This window comes from Rhipicephalus microplus, chromosome 6, assembly GCF_043290135.1.
Source record: "Rhipicephalus microplus isolate Deutch F79 chromosome 6, USDA_Rmic, whole genome shotgun sequence".
In the NCBI taxonomy this organism is placed as follows: domain Eukaryota; kingdom Metazoa; phylum Arthropoda; class Arachnida; order Ixodida; family Ixodidae; genus Rhipicephalus; species Rhipicephalus microplus.
The window spans coordinates 84692975-84712292 of NC_134705.1; the positions used below are offsets into that span (position 1 = coordinate 84692975).

Here is a 19318-nt window from a genome sequence, read left to right on the forward strand (position 1 = left end):
GCGAAATCACAGAAGTTGGGCGAGCGCGCGGAAAGCGAAGGGGACCCGCCCCCTCAAGCCGGCGATTCCAGCGCCTAGTACGCCGACCCCACCCCAGATGGCAGCGCCCTTCCCCCACTGCGCTCCCTTCCTTCTCCCTCTGTGTCCCTTTCCCCTGGCGCGCCATGCACTCACCCTTTCGTAAACTCGCCCCCTCTCCCCTCCTAGCTCCGCTTTATGGCTGACCGGCTGCGTTTCGCCACCTGGAACGTACGCGGGTTCCGCGATAAGACGAAGCAAACCGCCGTCATCTCTTTGGCCAAGCTCCATGACATTGACCTGCTGTTCGTCCAAGAGGCGAATTTCCGTTCCCTCCTCGATGTCACCCTTTTTCGGAACCTTTGCCAGGTCGATGCCTTCTTTTCCTTGACGCGGGCCAAGTCATGCGGGGTCGGAGTCGTCTTCGTCTCTGGAAGGTTCAGGCAAAAGGCTCATTGCGTGTTTGGCGCCGACGGCCGTACGCTAATCCTGGACATCTTCATCGACGGTCGCAAAGTACGGCTCGTTAATGTGTACGCGCCAACAACGAGAACGGAAACGAACACCTTTTTTAGAGAGCTCGGCGAGTCCTTGCAAGCGCCCCTCCCGCATGTAGTCCTCGGCGACTTCAACTGTGTCGTCGACACTACAAGGGACATCAGGGGCCCAGGTCGCGGAGGCTCAGCCTACCACGCGAAAGACCTTGTCAGACTCCTTCGCCGACTGCGACTCTCGGATGCATGGGTTCTCCAGCATGATAACGCATTCGGTCCCACTCGCATGTCGAGGACCACCGCCAGTAGGCTCGACCGCGCCTACTTACCTGACCTTTTGTTACCTTCCCTTGAGGCGTGTGAGGTGCTCCCGTTGCCTCCTGCCTTGGCGGGCATTTCGGATCACGTCCCGTTGGTGACAACCGTGCGCGGGAAGCCCGGCCCCAGTCCAGCAAACGCGTCGTGGCGCCTAGACCCGGCTTTATTAAATGACCCGGTTTCCACCCCCCTGATGCAGCAACGCATTGAAGCCACAATCAGAGCGACCCCCCGAGTGACCCCGGCCGTCTGGGACGACCTCAAGGCGACCTGGAAGGCGCATTTACAACAAGAGGGCAGAGCGAGAAAAAAACGCATTACGGCTCAGATGAACGAGCTGCTGCGCAGGATGCGCATCGTCCAGAACGCCGAGTGTCTCACTTCCTGCACTCGCGACTATCTTGCCGCGCTTAAGGTACAGCATGCACGACTGCAACGAGCCATCACCGGCGAGAAGTGCGCGTTCCGAACCACCTCAGAGGGGCACCGGGAAGAGGACCTGCGCGAAGTAAGCGGCAACGGCTCAGTACGGATCCTACAAGTAAGGCGCCCAGACGGCACACTCACGGAAGACCCAGCAGAGATCGAGGCGACCTTTCGACGCCACTTCGAGACCGCTTTCCGCGAACCGGAGCCCATAACGACCTCATCGGAGCTACCGCACCGGTCAGAACTGTACCAATTCTTGAAACACCTCGATGAAGGTGAATGCCCGACCTTATGCGGCGCAGCGACGATGCAGGAATTGTGGGCCGCCATCCAGTCTATGCCACCGAACTCAGCTCCCGGCGCGGATGGCCTCACTGCAGGGTTTTATGCGACCTTTTTTAGTATCCTGAGCGAGCCGCTACTTGGCGTAATCAACAGCATTCTCGAAGGCCACGCGAAACCCGCCTCGTTTGCCATGGGGCGCGTGGTCCTGATACTTAAGGAAGGCTCACCACCGAACGACCCCACGTCATGGCGCCCTATCACGCTACTGAATGCGGATTACAAGATTGTCGCCTCTATTCTAAACAGCCGTTTAAAGACCTTTCTGCCGGACATCATCGCGCCGCACCAAACCTGCGCAGTTCCGGGCAGATCACTGTTTGCCAACCTGAACATGACTAGAGACGCCTTTCAGTACGCCACCGAGAAAAGAGTATCAGGAGCTTTTCTTTCCCTCGACCGGGCCAAGGCCTTCGACCGGGTCAGGCACGCCTACCTGTTCGAAACGCTCCGAGAGTTTGGCCTCCCGGCAGGGTTTGTTAACATCATCAAGCTCCTGTACTCGGACCTCAGGTGCCATGTGGTTGTGAACGGCTCCACTACGGACACCTTCCAGTACACGCGTGGGATCAGACAGGGATGCCCACTTGGCCCGACCCTGTTTGTGCTTTCCATAGAGCCCCTGCTCACGTCCGTAGCCGGTGACACGCGTATTCGGGGCCTCCCGCTCACAGGAACTGCGGAACTAAAGATCCTTGGTTATGCCGATGACATCTCCCTTTTCGTGAGGGACGCCAGTAGCCTCGACCGTTTTCGTCAGCTCTTCGCATTCTACGCGGCAGCGTCCGGAGCGCAGCTGAACGAGGAAAAGTGCAGGGCCCTTCGCTTCGGCAATTTCCCTGCGCATGCCATCGGCACCTTTCAAGCGGTCAACACAGTAAAGGTACTCGGGATATATTTTTCGAGCGAGGGAGTCGCACCGTCAACGTGGTCCCGCGTCCTTGAAAGGGCCGCTCAAATGGCAGAGCGTGCAGGCCTGCGAGACCTCTCGTTGCGCGAGAAAGCGCTGGCGGTTAAAACGAGTATTTGCGCACTTGCTTTGTACGCAAGTCGAGTAGCAGTGATGCCCGCAAGGACGATAAACCAGCTGTCCAAGCTCATCACGGCGTACTTGTGGGAAGGGAAACCGCCACCTTTAAAAAGACACCTCTTACACCTGGCAGTATCCGAAGGGGGTCTCGGCCTTCCACATGTACAGAGCGCAGGCAGAATTCTAGCCCTTAAAACCGCCCGAGCGCTCGCGCGCGCGAGCGATTACGTTGGCCACAACCTCCTCCTCTACTGGAGCGGTGCCAGGCACGACTGGCTGGACGCTGGCCGACACTCCGGTCCTTTTGCTGAAGCACCCGCGCCCTACTATAAAACGGCAGCGGCAACAATGCGCATGTTGGGGAATGAACTACCCGGCTGTGACGTAGACGAAGACCCGCCAGCACGCATCGTCGAGGCCATCACGATGAACCAGCTAAGCGATGCCGACCGAAAACGGGCCAAGCGCGCGCAGAGTGAACTTGGCTCCCTCCGTTGCGGCATCCCCCGCGAGGCGCACGATTTGCTCCTTAAAAAGGCCTGGCACGTCCTACCTACAAGACAGCGCCTTAACAAATTAGGCATAGTCCCGAATGCTAGCTGCCCCAACTGTCGCGTCGTGGAAACGCAGGAGCACGCGTTGTTTGAATGCGTCGCGGTGAAACCCGTGTGGCGCATGGTGGCCCACTCCTTCGGCATCCGCACCCCTCCCAACCACAAACGTAACAAAGGCGCCTTCGCCCAACTCGTGGTGATTTTCACAGTGTTGGTTTTATGGCAGAGGCGATCGCTTGCGGAAGCGCGCAGGAAACCAGTACGAGCCGCGTTTCCGGCAGTCTCGAGGATCCGAAGGCTGCTGTGGGCCTATTTATCGGCCGAACTCGAAGCCAGCGGCGAGGAAAAGTTCCTCCGTCGCTGGCATACGAAATTTTTCTTCCTCAGGGACGGCAAGCTAGCCGCCCCAATCACTCCCTTCTAACCCCCCCCCCCCTCCGGCTCCAACACCTTATGTTTAAGTTGTGCGTTCTACATGCATCCCATGTGTCAATCTTTTGAGGTGTAACTCAGACCTTGCTGTGTACCCCCCCCCCCCCAGCGTCTATATTCATTCGTGGGGAAACTGATATCCATTGCTCATCTTGTTTTCCGGCATTGTATATATGTATATAGCCCGCGTGTTTTTTTCGTTTCTCTGTACGCCTTGTTTACTCACCTTTGTATATACACACATCCGTTGTTCAATGTTACTCTGTTTTTTTTTTCTCTGTGCTATAAGTAACTCATGTATTTGATGTAGTTATCAGCCGATTACCCGGCGGTGCATACTGTACTGTTTTTTTTGTTTCATGCGTTGAGAGTTGAATAAACTTCTCCTTGTGTAGTATCTGTTCTTATCAGCTTAATATCTGATACGGATCCTATTTGGATCCAAGATATTAAACTTATTTTTGTGATGCGGCGGAGTGCTTGAAGCTTGCTTCACCTCCGCCACGGGTTGGCCCGGTATTGCACTACCTCCGGGATCGGCCCACTCACCCCCTGCGGGGTGAGTTCGACAATAAATTCAATGATAGAAGGAGTGTTCGGATTTACCCATGATACCGGGGTAAACGGCTTGGGTGCGTCGAGTGTCCGAGACGGTGGCGGCACGCCGCCCCGGCTGACGCGGTATTCGCGTGCAGGGAGTGCGCTAGCTGTGTTTACACTTACGATTGCTCTGGGAAAATAAATGTTTCCGTGTGTATTTCATATATGGAGGGTCTCTTTTATTTTGTTATGTTCACACGTACATACTCAAGTTTCTTATTTTTTTTAACGTTCCTACTCATATTAATAAAACTATTGAGGAAATTATCATTACTGTTTCGGAGGAAAGCTAGAAGTGTGTATACGATGTGTATGCATGTGCGATGTGTATGTATGTATGTGTGTAGAAGTGTGTATGTATGTGCCAAGCTATTTCCGCTTTTCGAATTCACCCGTTTCGCAACGAAAAATAAAAAAAGCCTCTAGAAAATGGGGTTTGGTTGGTGTTTCTGTTTACAGTTGCAGTGGCAAGCGAAGGCATTTTTATTTCACATCTTCACGCGGCGTCTGAACCTGAAGACGCGTGCTCTCGCCACGTCTACGCATCTACACTATTCCCCATCACAAATTAAAATCGCAAAGAACGCCACAGGACCCACTCCGCACACACCTGCTGTACGGTGGAGCGGCAAAGCCCCGATGTGCTTTTCCTATGTCCACTGACCTTTGGGGTTTGACGTCCCAAAACCACCATATGATTATGGGAAAATTTCGACCACCTGGGGTTCTTTCACGTGCACCCTAATCTGAGCACAGGGAAATGCAGCCGCCGCGGCCGGGATTCGATCCCACCACCTGCGGGTCAGCAGCCGAGTACCTTACGGCCATCAGACCACCACGGCGGGCATCGCCTTGTTGATCAAACACTTCATTTCTGAACACCATCTCATACCAGCTCATCCACCGTTGGCTCTCGTTAATTACAACGAACATCCTCGCACGCTCACCTCAATGGAATTGCCAGTTGCTGGAAGTTCCAAGAAAATTGCGCACTAGACGTTCGGACGCACCACGCACGTACCTGAAGCGACGTGGACCCCAGGACGCGTGAGATCACGCCCCGGGCGCGCTTTGCCTCCGTACCCACTCGTCACTCCTCACAGCTTCACTAAGCCGAGTATGTAGAAGTCGAAGAAGCAGAACAACAAACCAGCCAATCCCCCACAGTGGGTGTGAGCCACAAGTGAAGGTCAACAAAAACAAGCAACACCAGCGAGCGCAGTGACGAAGCTATCGTAATGGGGCGAAATAATCCACGAATATGGCTGCACGTTGACGCACGGTCGCATTTGTGCAACCACCCGTGTCTCCCGAAGACCGTCTGTCGCGCGTCTTCGACGAAAAGCGCAGGCGAGTACTTCTCCACTGATTTCCGCGACCACTTCACGACCGCCTTCGGCCGCCTCATGTCCGTCCGGCACGATCGACGGAGCGCCGCACCAGCGCCTCGTACACGCCACCATAGCACTCCTACCCCTCGGAATCAGCAAAACTCGGACGTTTTCCACCACGACAGACAGAACCTGCCGGCCCGTTGAACGCTTGAACGACATCGCAGCGTCAAGTCGCACACTCACGTTCCGTCACCCTCTGCCACATGATCCTTCATTCACCGGCTTCACAACCCACGCGGTAGACGTTTCGCACGCATTCCCGGGTCTGCCTTTCACGGCAGGACCTTCGTCGACCTCGGTGCGGTGTTCCGCCACGTCGGAACTTGCAAGGCATATGTTGAGCGTGCTGAAGCAGCCAAAGGCACCACCTTTTTGCCGATGATTGTGGGCGTCGTTGCAGAGGCGTTGCTTGGGCAGCCGGCGTAGAAGCCATGTTGGATGGGTGACGTATTCACATTTTGCACAGTCATTTTTTTTTTTCCTTCCTTCCAGACTTTGGTGCTCGAGTTGGACATGTACACTATGCATCAGTTTTTAAAACAAATGCTGTAGCATCCCTCGCGACATGCCTGATAATGTTCGCCAGCAAGCATTTGGTGTGACGTCATGGGCGCATAGAGAGTACGCATGCAAGCAAGCACGCGTGGCTTCGACCTCTGGGAAAAAGAAGGTTTCAGTTTTAACATGTTTGTAAGCGAAACTAGAAACTTCAAGCGGACTGGGGATAAAAGCAATGCCGTGAAGCCAGCGCTGCCGCTGTCGGTGCACAATGCTGGTTGTGCATGGGTGGACGTCGGAATTGCTTTGCTACTGTTTGCCCGGCTTTTGGCCAGAACTAAGTACGAGGTGTGAAAGAATGGATTTTAATTACGTGCTAATGAATTGCATCGCTTCTCGGCCTTTTGGCTAAGATCAAAGTGTAGGAGCTACCTGCGGACCATGAAAAGACTTTGCGTTTCAGACACGATCGCCGCCTCTACGGACATTTATCGTGGCCATATAGGCGTTTTGTAAATAGTTTTTTATTTGAGAAGCGATACCGCGTTTTTTATTGTTATACGCTTTTATTCATACTAACACCACTAACTCTTTTTTAGCCTTTTTGTTACCTGATTTTATTATATACACCTTTTATTACCGTTTCTTGTTCTGTTATATAACCATGTATGATGTTTGTGTACTAAGCATAATAAAAAATTCTGTTCTTATCAGCTTAATATCTGATACGGATCCTATTTGGATCCAAGATATTAAACTTATTTTTGTGATGCGGCGGAGTGCTTGAAGCTTGCTTCACCTCCGCCACGGGTTGGCCCGGTATTGCACTACCTCCGGGATCGGCCCACTCACCCCCTGCGGGGTGAGTTCGACAATAAATTCAATGATAGAAGGAGTGTTCGGATTTACCCATGATACCGGGGTAAACGGCTTGGGTGCGTCGAGTGTCCGAGACGGTGGCGGCACGCCGCCCCGGCTGACGCGGTATTCGCGTGCAGGGAGTGCGCTAGCTGTGTTTACACTTACGATTGCTCTGGGAAAATAAATGTTTCCGTGTGTATTTCATATATGGAGGGTCTCTTTTATTTTGTTATGTTCACACGTACATACTCAAGTTTCTTATTTTTTTTAACGTTCCTACTCATATTAATAAAACTATTGAGGAAATTATCATTACTGTTTCGGAGGAAAGCTAGAAGTGTGTATACGATGTGTATGCATGTGCGATGTGTATGTATGTATGTGTGTAGAAGTGTGTATGTATGTGCCAAGCTATTTCCGCTTTTCGAATTCACCCGTTTCGCAACGAAAAATAAAAAAAGCCTCTAGAAAATGGGGTTTGGTTGGTGTTTCTGTTTACAGTTGCAGTGGCAAGCGAAGGCATTTTTATTTCACATCTTCACGCGGCGTCTGAACCTGAAGACGCGTGCTCTCGCCACGTCTACGCATCTACACTATTCCCCATCACAAATTAAAATCGCAAAGAACGCCACAGGACCCACTCCGCACACACCTGCTGTACGGTGGAGCGGCAAAGCCCCGATGTGCTTTTCCTATGTCCACTGACCTTTGGGGTTTGACGTCCCAAAACCACCATATGATTATGGGAAAATTTCGACCACCTGGGGTTCTTTCACGTGCACCCTAATCTGAGCACAGGGAAATGCAGCCGCCGCGGCCGGGATTCGATCCCACCACCTGCGGGTCAGCAGCCGAGTACCTTACGGCCATCAGACCACCACGGCGGGCATCGCCTTGTTGATCAAACACTTCATTTCTGAACACCATCTCATACCAGCTCATCCACCGTTGGCTCTCGTTAATTACAACGAACATCCTCGCACGCTCACCTCAATGGAATTGCCAGTTGCTGGAAGTTCCAAGAAAATTGCGCACTAGACGTTCGGACGCACCACGCACGTACCTGAAGCGACGTGGACCCCAGGACGCGTGAGATCACGCCCCGGGCGCGCTTTGCCTCCGTACCCACTCGTCACTCCTCACAGCTTCACTAAGCCGAGTATGTAGAAGTCGAAGAAGCAGAACAACAAACCAGCCAATCCCCCACAGTGGGTGTGAGCCACAAGTGAAGGTCAACAAAAACAAGCAACACCAGCGAGCGCAGTGACGAAGCTATCGTAATGGGGCGAAATAATCCACGAATATGGCTGCACGTTGACGCACGGTCGCATTTGTGCAACCACCCGTGTCTCCCGAAGACCGTCTGTCGCGCGTCTTCGACGAAAAGCGCAGGCGAGTACTTCTCCACTGATTTCCGCGACCACTTCACGACCGCCTTCGGCCGCCTCATGTCCGTCCGGCACGATCGACGGAGCGCCGCACCAGCGCCTCGTACACGCCACCATAGCACTCCTACCCCTCGGAATCAGCAAAACTCGGACGTTTTCGACCACGACAGACAGAACCTGCCGGCCCGTTGAACGCTTGAACGACATCGCAGCGTCAAGTCGCACACTCACGTTCCGTCACCCTCTGCCACATGATCCTTCATTCACCGGCTTCACAACCCACGCGGTAGACGTTTCGCACGCATTCCCGGGTCTGCCTTTCACGGCAGGACCTTCGTCGACCTCGGTGCGGTGTTCCGCCACGTCGGAACTTGCAAGGCATATGTTGAGCGTGCTGAAGCAGCCAAAGGCACCACCTTTTTGCCGATGATTGTGGGCGTCGTTGCAGAGGCGTTGCTTGGGCAGCCGGCGTAGAAGCCATGTTGGATGGGTGACGTATTCACATTTTGCACAGTCATTTTTTTTTTTCCTTCCTTCCAGACTTTGGTGCTCGAGTTGGACATGTACACTATGCATCAGTTTTTAAAACAAATGCTGTAGCATCCCTCGCGACATGCCTGATAATGTTCGCCAGCAAGCATTTGGTGTGACGTCATGGGCGCATAGAGAGTACGCATGCAAGCAAGCACGCGTGGCTTCGACCTCTGGGAAAAAGAAGGTTTCAGTTTTAACATGTTTGTAAGCGAAACTAGAAACTTCAAGCGGACTGGGGATAAAAGCAATGCCGTGAAGCCAGCGCTGCCGCTGTCGGTGCACAATGCTGGTTGTGCATGGGTGGACGTCGGAATTGCTTTGCTACTGTTTGCCCGGCTTTTGGCCAGAACTAAGTACGAGGTGTGAAAGAGTGGATTTTAATTACGTGCTAATGAATTGCATCGCTTCTCGGCCTTTTGGCTAAGATCGCTTCTCGGCCTTTTGGCTAAGATCAAAGTGTAGTATCTGCGAGACCTGGGGTCACGTCACGCTGACGCAGGCCCCCGGCCCCCCCCCCCCTCCAAGACCGAAGAAAGAAGGCGCCCCGTTGCAGCGCCGCTCCACTCTGCGCGCGCCTGCCGCTCCTGGGTTCCCGGCTCCCGCCTGGCGCCCCCTGATGCCTGCAGCCGCTTGGACCCGGACAGCGCCCCCCGTCCCGGCCCCCCCCCCCCCCTGCGGCCCACCTGGTACACCCAAGTCCTGAGCGGCGCCCGCCTCGGCTGAGCCGCGTCCTACCAGAGTGCAGCTAGACTGCACGATACCAGTCTTGTAACCAGTCACGCTCTCCTGGCGGCCAGCGGCAACCAGCATGGCGTCAACACCAGACCTCCCGGTGAGGGAGAATTGCTTTATGTTTAACGCACCAGAGGGAGATGTTTCGATCGATGACCTGATTGACGCGGTTGAATTAACGGCGGGAGAGGACAGTGTTTTTGTGCTCCAACATATGGGGGGCGCCAAATTCTTAGTGTGCACCCGGAATTCCAGCCAAGCAACAAAATTAATGGTATCTGAGGGCTTCCAAGTTAACGGGGTTAAAGTACCTGTTGAAGCAGTAGGGGCGCCTGTTACATTTGTAAATGCTTACCGGTACCCGGCCTACTCGTCAGACGAGACACTCTGTAACGCCCTCAGCCAGTTCGGTAAAGTGAAGGGCATCACATTCACCACGGTAGCCACGCGCCAAACCAAACTTAACGGGGTTCGTGTCATTAAAATTGAAATGCGTCGCCCAGTGCCGAATTTCATGACTATCGCGGGCCACCGCGTAATGTTTGAATATCGCGGGATGCGCCGAGTGTGCGCACGGTGCAGCGAAGTCGGGCACATGGCCTCCGCGTGCTCGGCATCATATTGCAAGCGTTGCGGAACCTTCGGACACGAGACAGAAGGATGCGCCGAGGAGTGCAAACGATGCGGCGGCCACCATGGGACAAAAGAGTGCTTCCGCCAGCGCTCATACGCGTCAATCGCGCGTGGCTTCCCCCCACTGTCAGGTCCTGCCCCGTCTGCCAGCCACCTAAGCGGCCCCCCCTCATCCGGGGCCTTAGGTTCCCCCCGCCTACAGGTTCTAACACCAAGAACCGCGGGCCGTATGTCAGAGAAGGGGCTCCACTCCGGTGGCTCCGCGACCAGCGCAGGCCAGCCAACAGGTAGCAGCACGGAGGCCTCGCGTGTGACTGAGGAGGAGGGGCTCGGGAGAGCTGACGACGCCAGCACCCAGTCGGCGGAAACTGAGCAGAGTGACTCTGAGTCGCTCTCGGTGCAATCGTCACCCACATCACCCCCCACCTCCCTACCAGACCAAGAGGACAGCCAAAGTTCGCCTACTGCCTTTAAAGGAGCCGCCAAGATAAACAAGCCGGGTGAAGCGCCCCCCTCAGTCTCAAAGGCACCAGCCAACCTGTTAGCACCAGTGACCACCCGCGATCTGGAACACGGCTCGCAAGACGCCGCCCCGGATGACGCGCCGATAATGAGCCGCGGCTCTTACTTCCTGCCCAGTGAGCATGGCGACGACGCGACTGCTCCGGCCTCCACTGCTGCCCCCCCGGCACTTCGCCCGGGCCGCAAACCCGACACCACAGCAAGCCAACCGGCACCTGGCCGCGAGCAGCGAACTCGCGCGCGCTCGCGAAGGCGGCAAGACGCTCACGATATGCAAGTTGAGCGCGAGAGGGCTGCTAGCAGGGAGAGAGGGCGGCGACGGCCCGGGCCCGAGGAGCAGAGCAGCGATAGTGACACTCTGCTGCACGCAATGCCAAGAAGCTCGAGTCAGCCGGCGCGGGCAGAGGGGACCCCCCTCGTGCCCAAACGCGCCGCATTCCAACATTAAGCTCACCCTAACCGTACCCTCGCCGGCCGCGTTGCGCCTCCTCCTCTCTCCCTGCTCCATTACTTCCCCCTTCCTCCTCCCTCCCTGCTCAGGAACCCTCCTCGCCAGCGCGCCGGCCGGCGCCCGCTCTCTTTCCCGCTCCTTCCTCCTTTGACGCCCGTTTTATCGCATTAGGCGATGACTTCGCTTCGATTTGCAACTTGGAACATCCGCGGGTTCCGCGATGGGACGAAGCAAAGACAGGTGGTGGCCTTCGCTCGAGATGAGGACATAGACCTTCTCTTTCTGCAGGAAACCAACTTCCGGTCCCCACTTGACGTAGCCCAATTCCAGCGCAACTGCCGAGTCGAAGGCTTCTTCTCATTGACGGCCGCCCGCTCCTGCGGAGTTGGTGTTGTTTTTGTCACGGGTAGATACCGCCATAGGTCTCACTGCGTTTTCGGGGCTGACGGGCGCACATTGCTCTTGGATGTTTACATAGATGGCCGAAGGTTCCGGTTCGTGAATGTGTACGCCCCCGTAACGAGGTCCGACACCAACACGTACTTCCGGGAACTTCACGACATTTTGACGGATCCTGTCCCATATGTTATATTGGGCGACTTCAACTGTGTAGTCGACTCGATGCGTGACGTTCGGGGCCCGGGGCGCGGACGCTCTACATACCATGCCAAAGAGCTGGTAAGGACCCTCCGCCACTTACGCCTCACGGACGCCTGGGTGCACCTGCACGACACCGACTTCGGCCCGACCCGATATTCACGAACCACCGCCAGCCGCCTAGACCGAGCTTACATACCTGACTTCCTCCTCCCGGCGGTCACATCGTGTGTCGTACTCGTATTACCAACCCCTTTAAAAAACGCGTCCGACCACGCCCCACTTGTCACTACCGTCAGAGGGACACCCGGCCGCAGACCAAGTGACGCGTCCTGGCGCCTCGACCCTGCATTACTAAACGACCCAGATTGCACCCCGAACATTCAGCTCTTGATTGAGCAATCAATCAAAGCCACACCTCGCATCACTCCGGAAGCCTGGGATGACCTGAAGGAGTCCTGGAAAACGCTCCTCCAAGAGGAGGGAAGGCAGAGGAAAAGGCGCAACACGGCCAGAATCAGCGAAATTCTGCGCAGAATGCGCATTGTCCAAAGCGCCGACACCCTCACCTGCTGCACCCGGGACTACCTTGACGCTTTAAAAAAGCAACACAACCGGCTGCTCAGAGTCTCCCTTGGGGACCGCAGAAACATCCAGGCTGCCTCAGAAGACCCGAGGGACCCCTACTTAAAAGACGTCTGTGGCAACGGCTCCACCAAGATCGCGCAGGTGAAATGTCTAGATGGCTCCCTCACTGAGGACCCGGCCGAGATCGTGGCTACGTTCCATGACTACTTCAGCTCGGCTTTCCGTGAGCCGAACCCTGACACGACCCATCCAACACCGCTTCTCATGAGGGAGTTATGCAAGAGCTTACAACGTCTCGAAGAAGACGAATGCCTGACGTTGTGCGGCCCCGCGACAAAGTCCGAACTGAAGGCCGCCGTTGCGTCCATGTCGCCGCAGTCGGCCCCAGGGACGGACGGCCTCACCGCCGGTTTTTATGTCACCTTCTTTGAGACTTTGGCTGCACCACTCCTAGCCATCGTGAACTCTGTCCTAGAGGGACATGCGAAACCCGCTTCATTTGGCATGGGCCGAATAGCCCTCATCCTAAAGGACGGCGCCCCACCAAACGAACCTTCATCATGGCGCCCAATTACGTTGCTTAACGTTGACTACAAAATTGTGGCTGCCATCCTCAACAACCGACTGAAGGTCTTCCTCCCCGACATCATCGCCTCCCACCAGGCTTGCGCCGTCCCGGGTCGATCGATGTTTGGTAACCTCAACCTGACCAGAGACGTCTTCATGTACGCCACCGAGAAGAGAGTGTCAGGAGTCTTCCTTTCACTTGACCAAGCGAAGGCCTTCGACCGGGTGCGCCATGCCTACCTCTTTCAAACCCTTCGGGAATTCGGCCTCCCGGAGACCTTCGTGCGGACCATCAGGCTATTATACTCGGACTTACGGTGCAGAGTGGTCGTCAACGGCTCGATGACAGACACCTTCGACTACACAAGGGGCATTAGACAGGGGTGCCCTCTCGGCCCGACCCTGTTCGTGCTGTCTATTGAGCCACTCCTTACGTCCCTAGCCTGCGACGTGAACATCCGAGGCCTGCCGCTGACTGGTACGGATGAACTGAAGGTCTTGGCGTACGCGGATGACATATCCCTCTTCCTTCGAGATTCCCGAGGCCTTCGACTCTTTCGACGAACCTTCGCCACCTATGCTGAGGCGTCGGGGGCCATGTTGAATGAAGAGAAAAGTAAAGCCCTCCTCTTCGGTCCTTTCCCAGCAAGTGAAGTAGGAGGTTTCGAGGTAGTCTCCACAGTGAAGGTCCTTGGCATATACTTCTCATCTGAAGGGGTGGCGCCGACCACGTGGTCACGAGTTCTAGACCGAGCCCGCTTACTTGCTGAGCGTGCAAGGCTCCTGGAACTCACGTTGCGAGAGAAGGCTGTCGCCGTTAAGACCAGCGTCCTCGCCCTGGCCGCTCACGCCAGCCGAGTCGCGACGATGCCCACGAGGACTGCAAACGAACTCGACACACTTGCCAATGCCCTCATGTGGGACGACAAACCACCTCTCGTAAAACGAAGCCTCCTGCACATGGCAGTGTCCGAGGGGGGCCTGGGACTCCCACACGCCCTGACCCTCAGCAGGGTGCTAGCTCTGAAGACCGCCCGCACACTCGCGCACACCACCAGCTACTTTGGCCGCAAGCTGCTCCTTTACTGGTGCAGCACAAGGCTCGATTGGCTGGAAGTTGACCGGACCACAGGACCTTTCGCCGAGTCACCGGCGCCCTACTACAAGGCAGCGGCGGCAACGGCGCGAATGCTCCGCAAAGAACTCCCCACCGGCGACGTTGACGCGGACCACCCTGCGCGAATAATTGAAGACCTCTCCCGTCGTCAGCTGAGCGAAGAGGACGCGAGAAGAGCGAAGCATGCTAGGAACGAATTATCCACCCCACGTAGCGGTGCTCCCCGCGAGGCGCAGGACTTTTTGTTTAAAAAAGCCTGGAAGGTCCTACCCACGAAGCAATACTTGCACAAGTTGGGCATCGTCCCGAACCCCCGCTGCCCCAATTGCCAAAGTACCGAAACCCAAAACCATGCGCTATTCGAGTGCGTGGCGGCAAAACCAGTGTGGCGCATGGTTGCCCACTGCTTTCGAATCCGCCCTCCCCCAGGCCACAATCGAAACAAGGGCGCCTTCGCACGGCTAGTAGTGACCTTCACAATGCTTGTCATTTGGCAGAGACGCTCGCTGGCTGAGGCGCGTCGGAAACCCGTACGGGCCGCGTATCCCGCGCTTTCGCGCATCAGACGGCTCCTATGGGCCTACTTGTCACAAGAGCTCGATGACAGCGGAGAGGACTCGTTCCTCAGACGCTGGCACACTAGATTCTTTTTTATAAGGGACGGTAAACTCCACGCCCCCTTTATTCACTACTGACCCCCCCCCCGCTTTCTTTCCTCCCCGCCACCCCTTGTCAAGCAACCAATCGCAAATCCAAAACATGTACATTCATTATTGTATTCCTTTGTATACATGGTAAATGTAGCGTAGAATATCTCTAGAAATTGGTTTCGCATATGTATACTAGTACATAACTACGTTGTACATGCATAACTGTCCTATATATATTTTTAAAAAATATTTTATAAATAAATATAATTTTATAATTTTTAAAAAAAAAAAAAAAGTACGCATTGTATAACGCCAACAACCGCGCCCATTTCCTTTTCATCAGCCAAGAGTGCCTTCTATTCTTCCTTTCCGATTTGTGTCTGGCCAAATTATGTCCACGCATTGTGAACACTTCGTCATGTGATCACTTCATGTTAGAACTGAAACAAACTCCTCCTTCTACTATTGTGTCCGACCAAATTATGGCCGAGTATTGTGTATCACTCTTACCTGAACGCGCCCTGATTAGAATTCAATAAACCTCCTTTTGTGTAGTAGTACTAGCACATAACTGTGTTGTACACACATATTCGGAAAAAAAAAAAAAATTACATCCTGTATAATATTAACAAGCGCGCCCTTTTCCCTTTATTATCCAAGTGTTCCTTCTTTTCCATTCTTCTTTTCCGATTCGTGTCTGGCCAAATTATGTCTATGCATTATGTACACGACGTCGTCGTCATGTGAGCGCTTCTTCTTAGAACTGAAATAAACTCCTCCTGGTACTATTGTGTCCGGCCAAATTAAGGCCGTGTATTCTGTATCACTCTTACCTGAACATGTCCTGTTTTGAAGTCAATAAACTTCTCTTTGTGTAGTATCTGTTCTTATCAGCTTAATATCTGATACGGATCCTATTTGGATCCAAGATATTAAACTTATTTTTGTGATGCGGCGGAGTGCTTGAAGCTTGCTTCACCTCCGCCACGGGTTGGCCCGGTATTGCACTACCTCCGGGATCGGCCCACTCACCCCCTGCGGGGTGAGTTCGACAATAAATTCAATGATAGAAGGAGTGTTCGGATTTACCCATGATACCGGGGTAAACGGCTTGGGTGCGTCGAGTGTCCGAGACGGTGGCGGCACGCCGCCCCGGCTGACGCGGTATTCGCGTGCAGGGAGTGCGCTAGCTGTGTTTACACTTACGATTGCTCTGGGAAAATAAATGTTTCCGTGTGTATTTCATATATGGAGGGTCTCTTTTATTTTGTTATGTTCACACGTACATACTCAAGTTTCTTATTTTTTTTAACGTTCCTACTCATATTAATAAAACTATTGAGGAAATTATCATTACTGTTTCGGAGGAAAGCTAGAAGTGTGTATACGATGTGTATGCATGTGCGATGTGTATGTATGTATGTGTGTAGAAGTGTGTATGTATGTGCCAAGCTATTTCCGCTTTTCGAATTCACCCGTTTCGCAACGAAAAATAAAAAAAGCCTCTAGAAAATGGGGTTTGGTTGGTGTTTCTGTTTACAGTTGCAGTGGCAAGCGAAGGCATTTTTATTTCACATCTTCACGCGGCGTCTGAACCTGAAGACGCGTGCTCTCGCCACGTCTACGCATCTACACTATTCCCCATCACAAATTAAAATCGCAAAGAACGCCACAGGACCCACTCCGCACACACCTGCTGTACGGTGGAGCGGCAAAGCCCCGATGTGCTTTTCCTATGTCCACTGACCTTTGGGGTTTGACGTCCCAAAACCACCATATGATTATGGGAAAATTTCGACCACCTGGGGTTCTTTCACGTGCACCCTAATCTGAGCACAGGGAAATGCAGCCGCCGCGGCCGGGATTCGATCCCACCACCTGCGGGTCAGCAGCCGAGTACCTTACGGCCATCAGACCACCACGGCGGGCATCGCCTTGTTGATCAAACACTTCATTTCTGAACACCATCTCATACCAGCTCATCCACCGTTGGCTCTCGTTAATTACAACGAACATCCTCGCACGCTCACCTCAATGGAATTGCCAGTTGCTGGAAGTTCCAAGAAAATTGCGCACTAGACGTTCGGACGCACCACGCACGTACCTGAAGCGACGTGGACCCCAGGACGCGTGAGATCACGCCCCGGGCGCGCTTTGCCTCCGTACCCACTCGTCACTCCTCACAGCTTCACTAAGCCGAGTATGTAGAAGTCGAAGAAGCAGAACAACAAACCAGCCAATCCCCCACAGTGGGTGTGAGCCACAAGTGAAGGTCAACAAAAACAAGCAACACCAGCGAGCGCAGTGACGAAGCTATCGTAATGGGGCGAAATAATCCACGAATATGGCTGCACGTTGACGCACGGTCGCATTTGTGCAACCACCCGTGTCTCCCGAAGACCGTCTGTCGCGCGTCTTCGACGAAAAGCGCAGGCGAGTACTTCTCCACTGATTTCCGCGACCACTTCACGACCGCCTTCGGCCGCCTCATGTCCGTCCGGCACGATCGACGGAGCGCCGCACCAGCGCCTCGTACACGCCACCATAGCACTCCTACCCCTCGGAATCAGCAAAACTCGGACGTTTTCGACCACGACAGACAGAACCTGCCGGCCCGTTGAACGCTTGAACGACATCGCAGCGTCAAGTCGCACACTCACGTTCCGTCACCCTCTGCCACATGATCCTTCATTCACCGGCTTCACAACCCACGCGGTAGACGTTTCGCACGCATTCCCGGGTCTGCCTTTCACGGCAGGACCTTCGTCGACCTCGGTGCGGTGTTCCGCCACGTCGGAACTTGCAAGGCATATGTTGAGCGTGCTGAAGCAGCCAAAGGCACCACCTTTTTGCCGATGATTGTGGGCGTCGTTGCAGAGGCGTTGCTTGGGCAGCCGGCGTAGAAGCCATGTTGGATGGGTGACGTATTCACATTTTGCACAGTCATTTTTTTTTTTCCTTCCTTCCAGACTTTGGTGCTCGAGTTGGACATGTACACTATGCATCAGTTTTTAAAACAAATGCTGTAGCATCCCTCGCGACATGCCTGATAATGTTCGCCAGCAAGCATTTGGTGTGACGTCATGGGCGCATAGAGAGTACGCATGCAAGCAAGCACGCGTGGCTTCGACCTCTGGGAAAAAGAAGGTTTCAGTTTTAACATGTTTGTAAGCGAAACTAGAAACTTCAAGCGGACTGGGGATAAAAGCAATGCCGTGAAGCCAGCGCTGCCGCTGTCGGTGCACAATGCTGGTTGTGCATGGGTGGACGTCGGAATTGCTTTGCTACTGTTTGCCCGGCTTTTGGCCAGAACTAAGTACGAGGTGTGAAAGAATGGATTTTAATTACGTGCTAATGAATTGCATCGCTTCTCGGCCTTTTGGCTAAGATCAAAGTGTCGAGTTAGCTGTTTTTTACGAGCCCTCGCGCGAGTCCCGGGGTCACGTCACGTCGGCGTCGGCCCCCGGGCCCTCTCGGAGTTCGAGCCCCAGAACCAGTGCAAGCCCTTCGCCGCCGCAGCCTCGTGCACGCGGCTGCCACCCTTGGGTTTCGGGCCTTCCCGCCCAGAGACCCTCTACATGCCAGGTCGAGCCAGGCCCCCGGTCCGCCCCTGCTGCCCCGGAGCTCCTAGCGGCGACCCCTGCCATCACCAGACCCCAAGCGGCCCCCGCCTCAGCTGAGCCGCTGCCTACCAGTGTGCAGCTTGACTGCACGTCACGAGTCGTCCCAGAGCCTCGCCCCCCCCGGCGGCTTGCGGGATCCGCCCACCAGTATGGCCATGCCAGTTGAGCTCCCGGTGAGGGAGAATTGTTTCATGTTTTCCGCGCCCGAGGGCGATGTCTCTGTTGACGATCTGATTGATGCAGTAGAATTAACCGCTGGTGATGATAGTGTATTCGTGCTTCAGCACATGGGGGGCGCAAAGTTCCTTGTGTGTACTCGCAATGCTAGTCAGGCGACGAGCCTAATGGTGGCGGAGGGTTTCACGGTGAATGGGGTGAAGGTGCCGGTCGAGGCAGTCGGGCCGCCGGTGACGTACGTGAACGTCTACCGCTACCCGGCTTTCTTGTCTGATGAGGCCCTTAGTAATGCTCTTGCCCCTTTCGGCAAAATTAAGAGTATTTCCTTCGCCACCTTGGCGACTCGCCAGACTAAGCTAAATGGTGTGAGGCTAGTCAAAATAGAAATGTCCCGGCCTGTTCCTAATTTCATGACAATAGCGGGGCACAAAGTCATGTGTGAATACCGTGGGATGCGTCGCGTGTGCGCCCGCTGCGGCGAGGTCGGACATATGGCGACCGCATGTTCTGCCGCGTACTGCAGACGGTGTGGCATTTTTGGCCACGATACGGAGGGCTGCGAGGCCGAATGTAAACGCTGTGGCGGCCACCACGGGACGCGCGAGTGTTTTCGGAGGCGCTCTTACGCGTCTGCCGCCCGCGGTTTCCCCACACTGACTGATACCACCCCCTCACTTGTACATGTAAGCGGCCCTGCCGTATCGAAGGCCGCCAGTGCCCCACGCCTACAGGTGCTTTCGCCAAGGACTGCACCTCGCACCATTGGGAA

General features: G+C 54.6%; 1 non-coding gene and 2 pseudogenes across 1 annotated transcript; all 3 read left to right on the forward strand.

Annotated features, from left to right (window-relative positions):
• The first annotated feature begins 3994 nt into the window (after positions 1–3994).
• Positions 3995–4167, forward strand: LOC142766163 (U2 spliceosomal RNA; annotated as a pseudogene).
• Positions 4168–6780: 2613 nt separating this feature from the next.
• On the forward strand, positions 6781–6962 carry LOC142766446 (U2 spliceosomal RNA; annotated as a pseudogene).
• An 8630-nt stretch (positions 6963–15592) lies between these two features.
• Positions 15593–15782, forward strand: LOC142766554 (U2 spliceosomal RNA). The gene has a single exon (XR_012884584.1). It is a non-coding gene; the product is annotated as a U2 spliceosomal RNA (small nuclear RNA).
• Positions 15783–19318: the final 3536 nt, after the last annotated feature.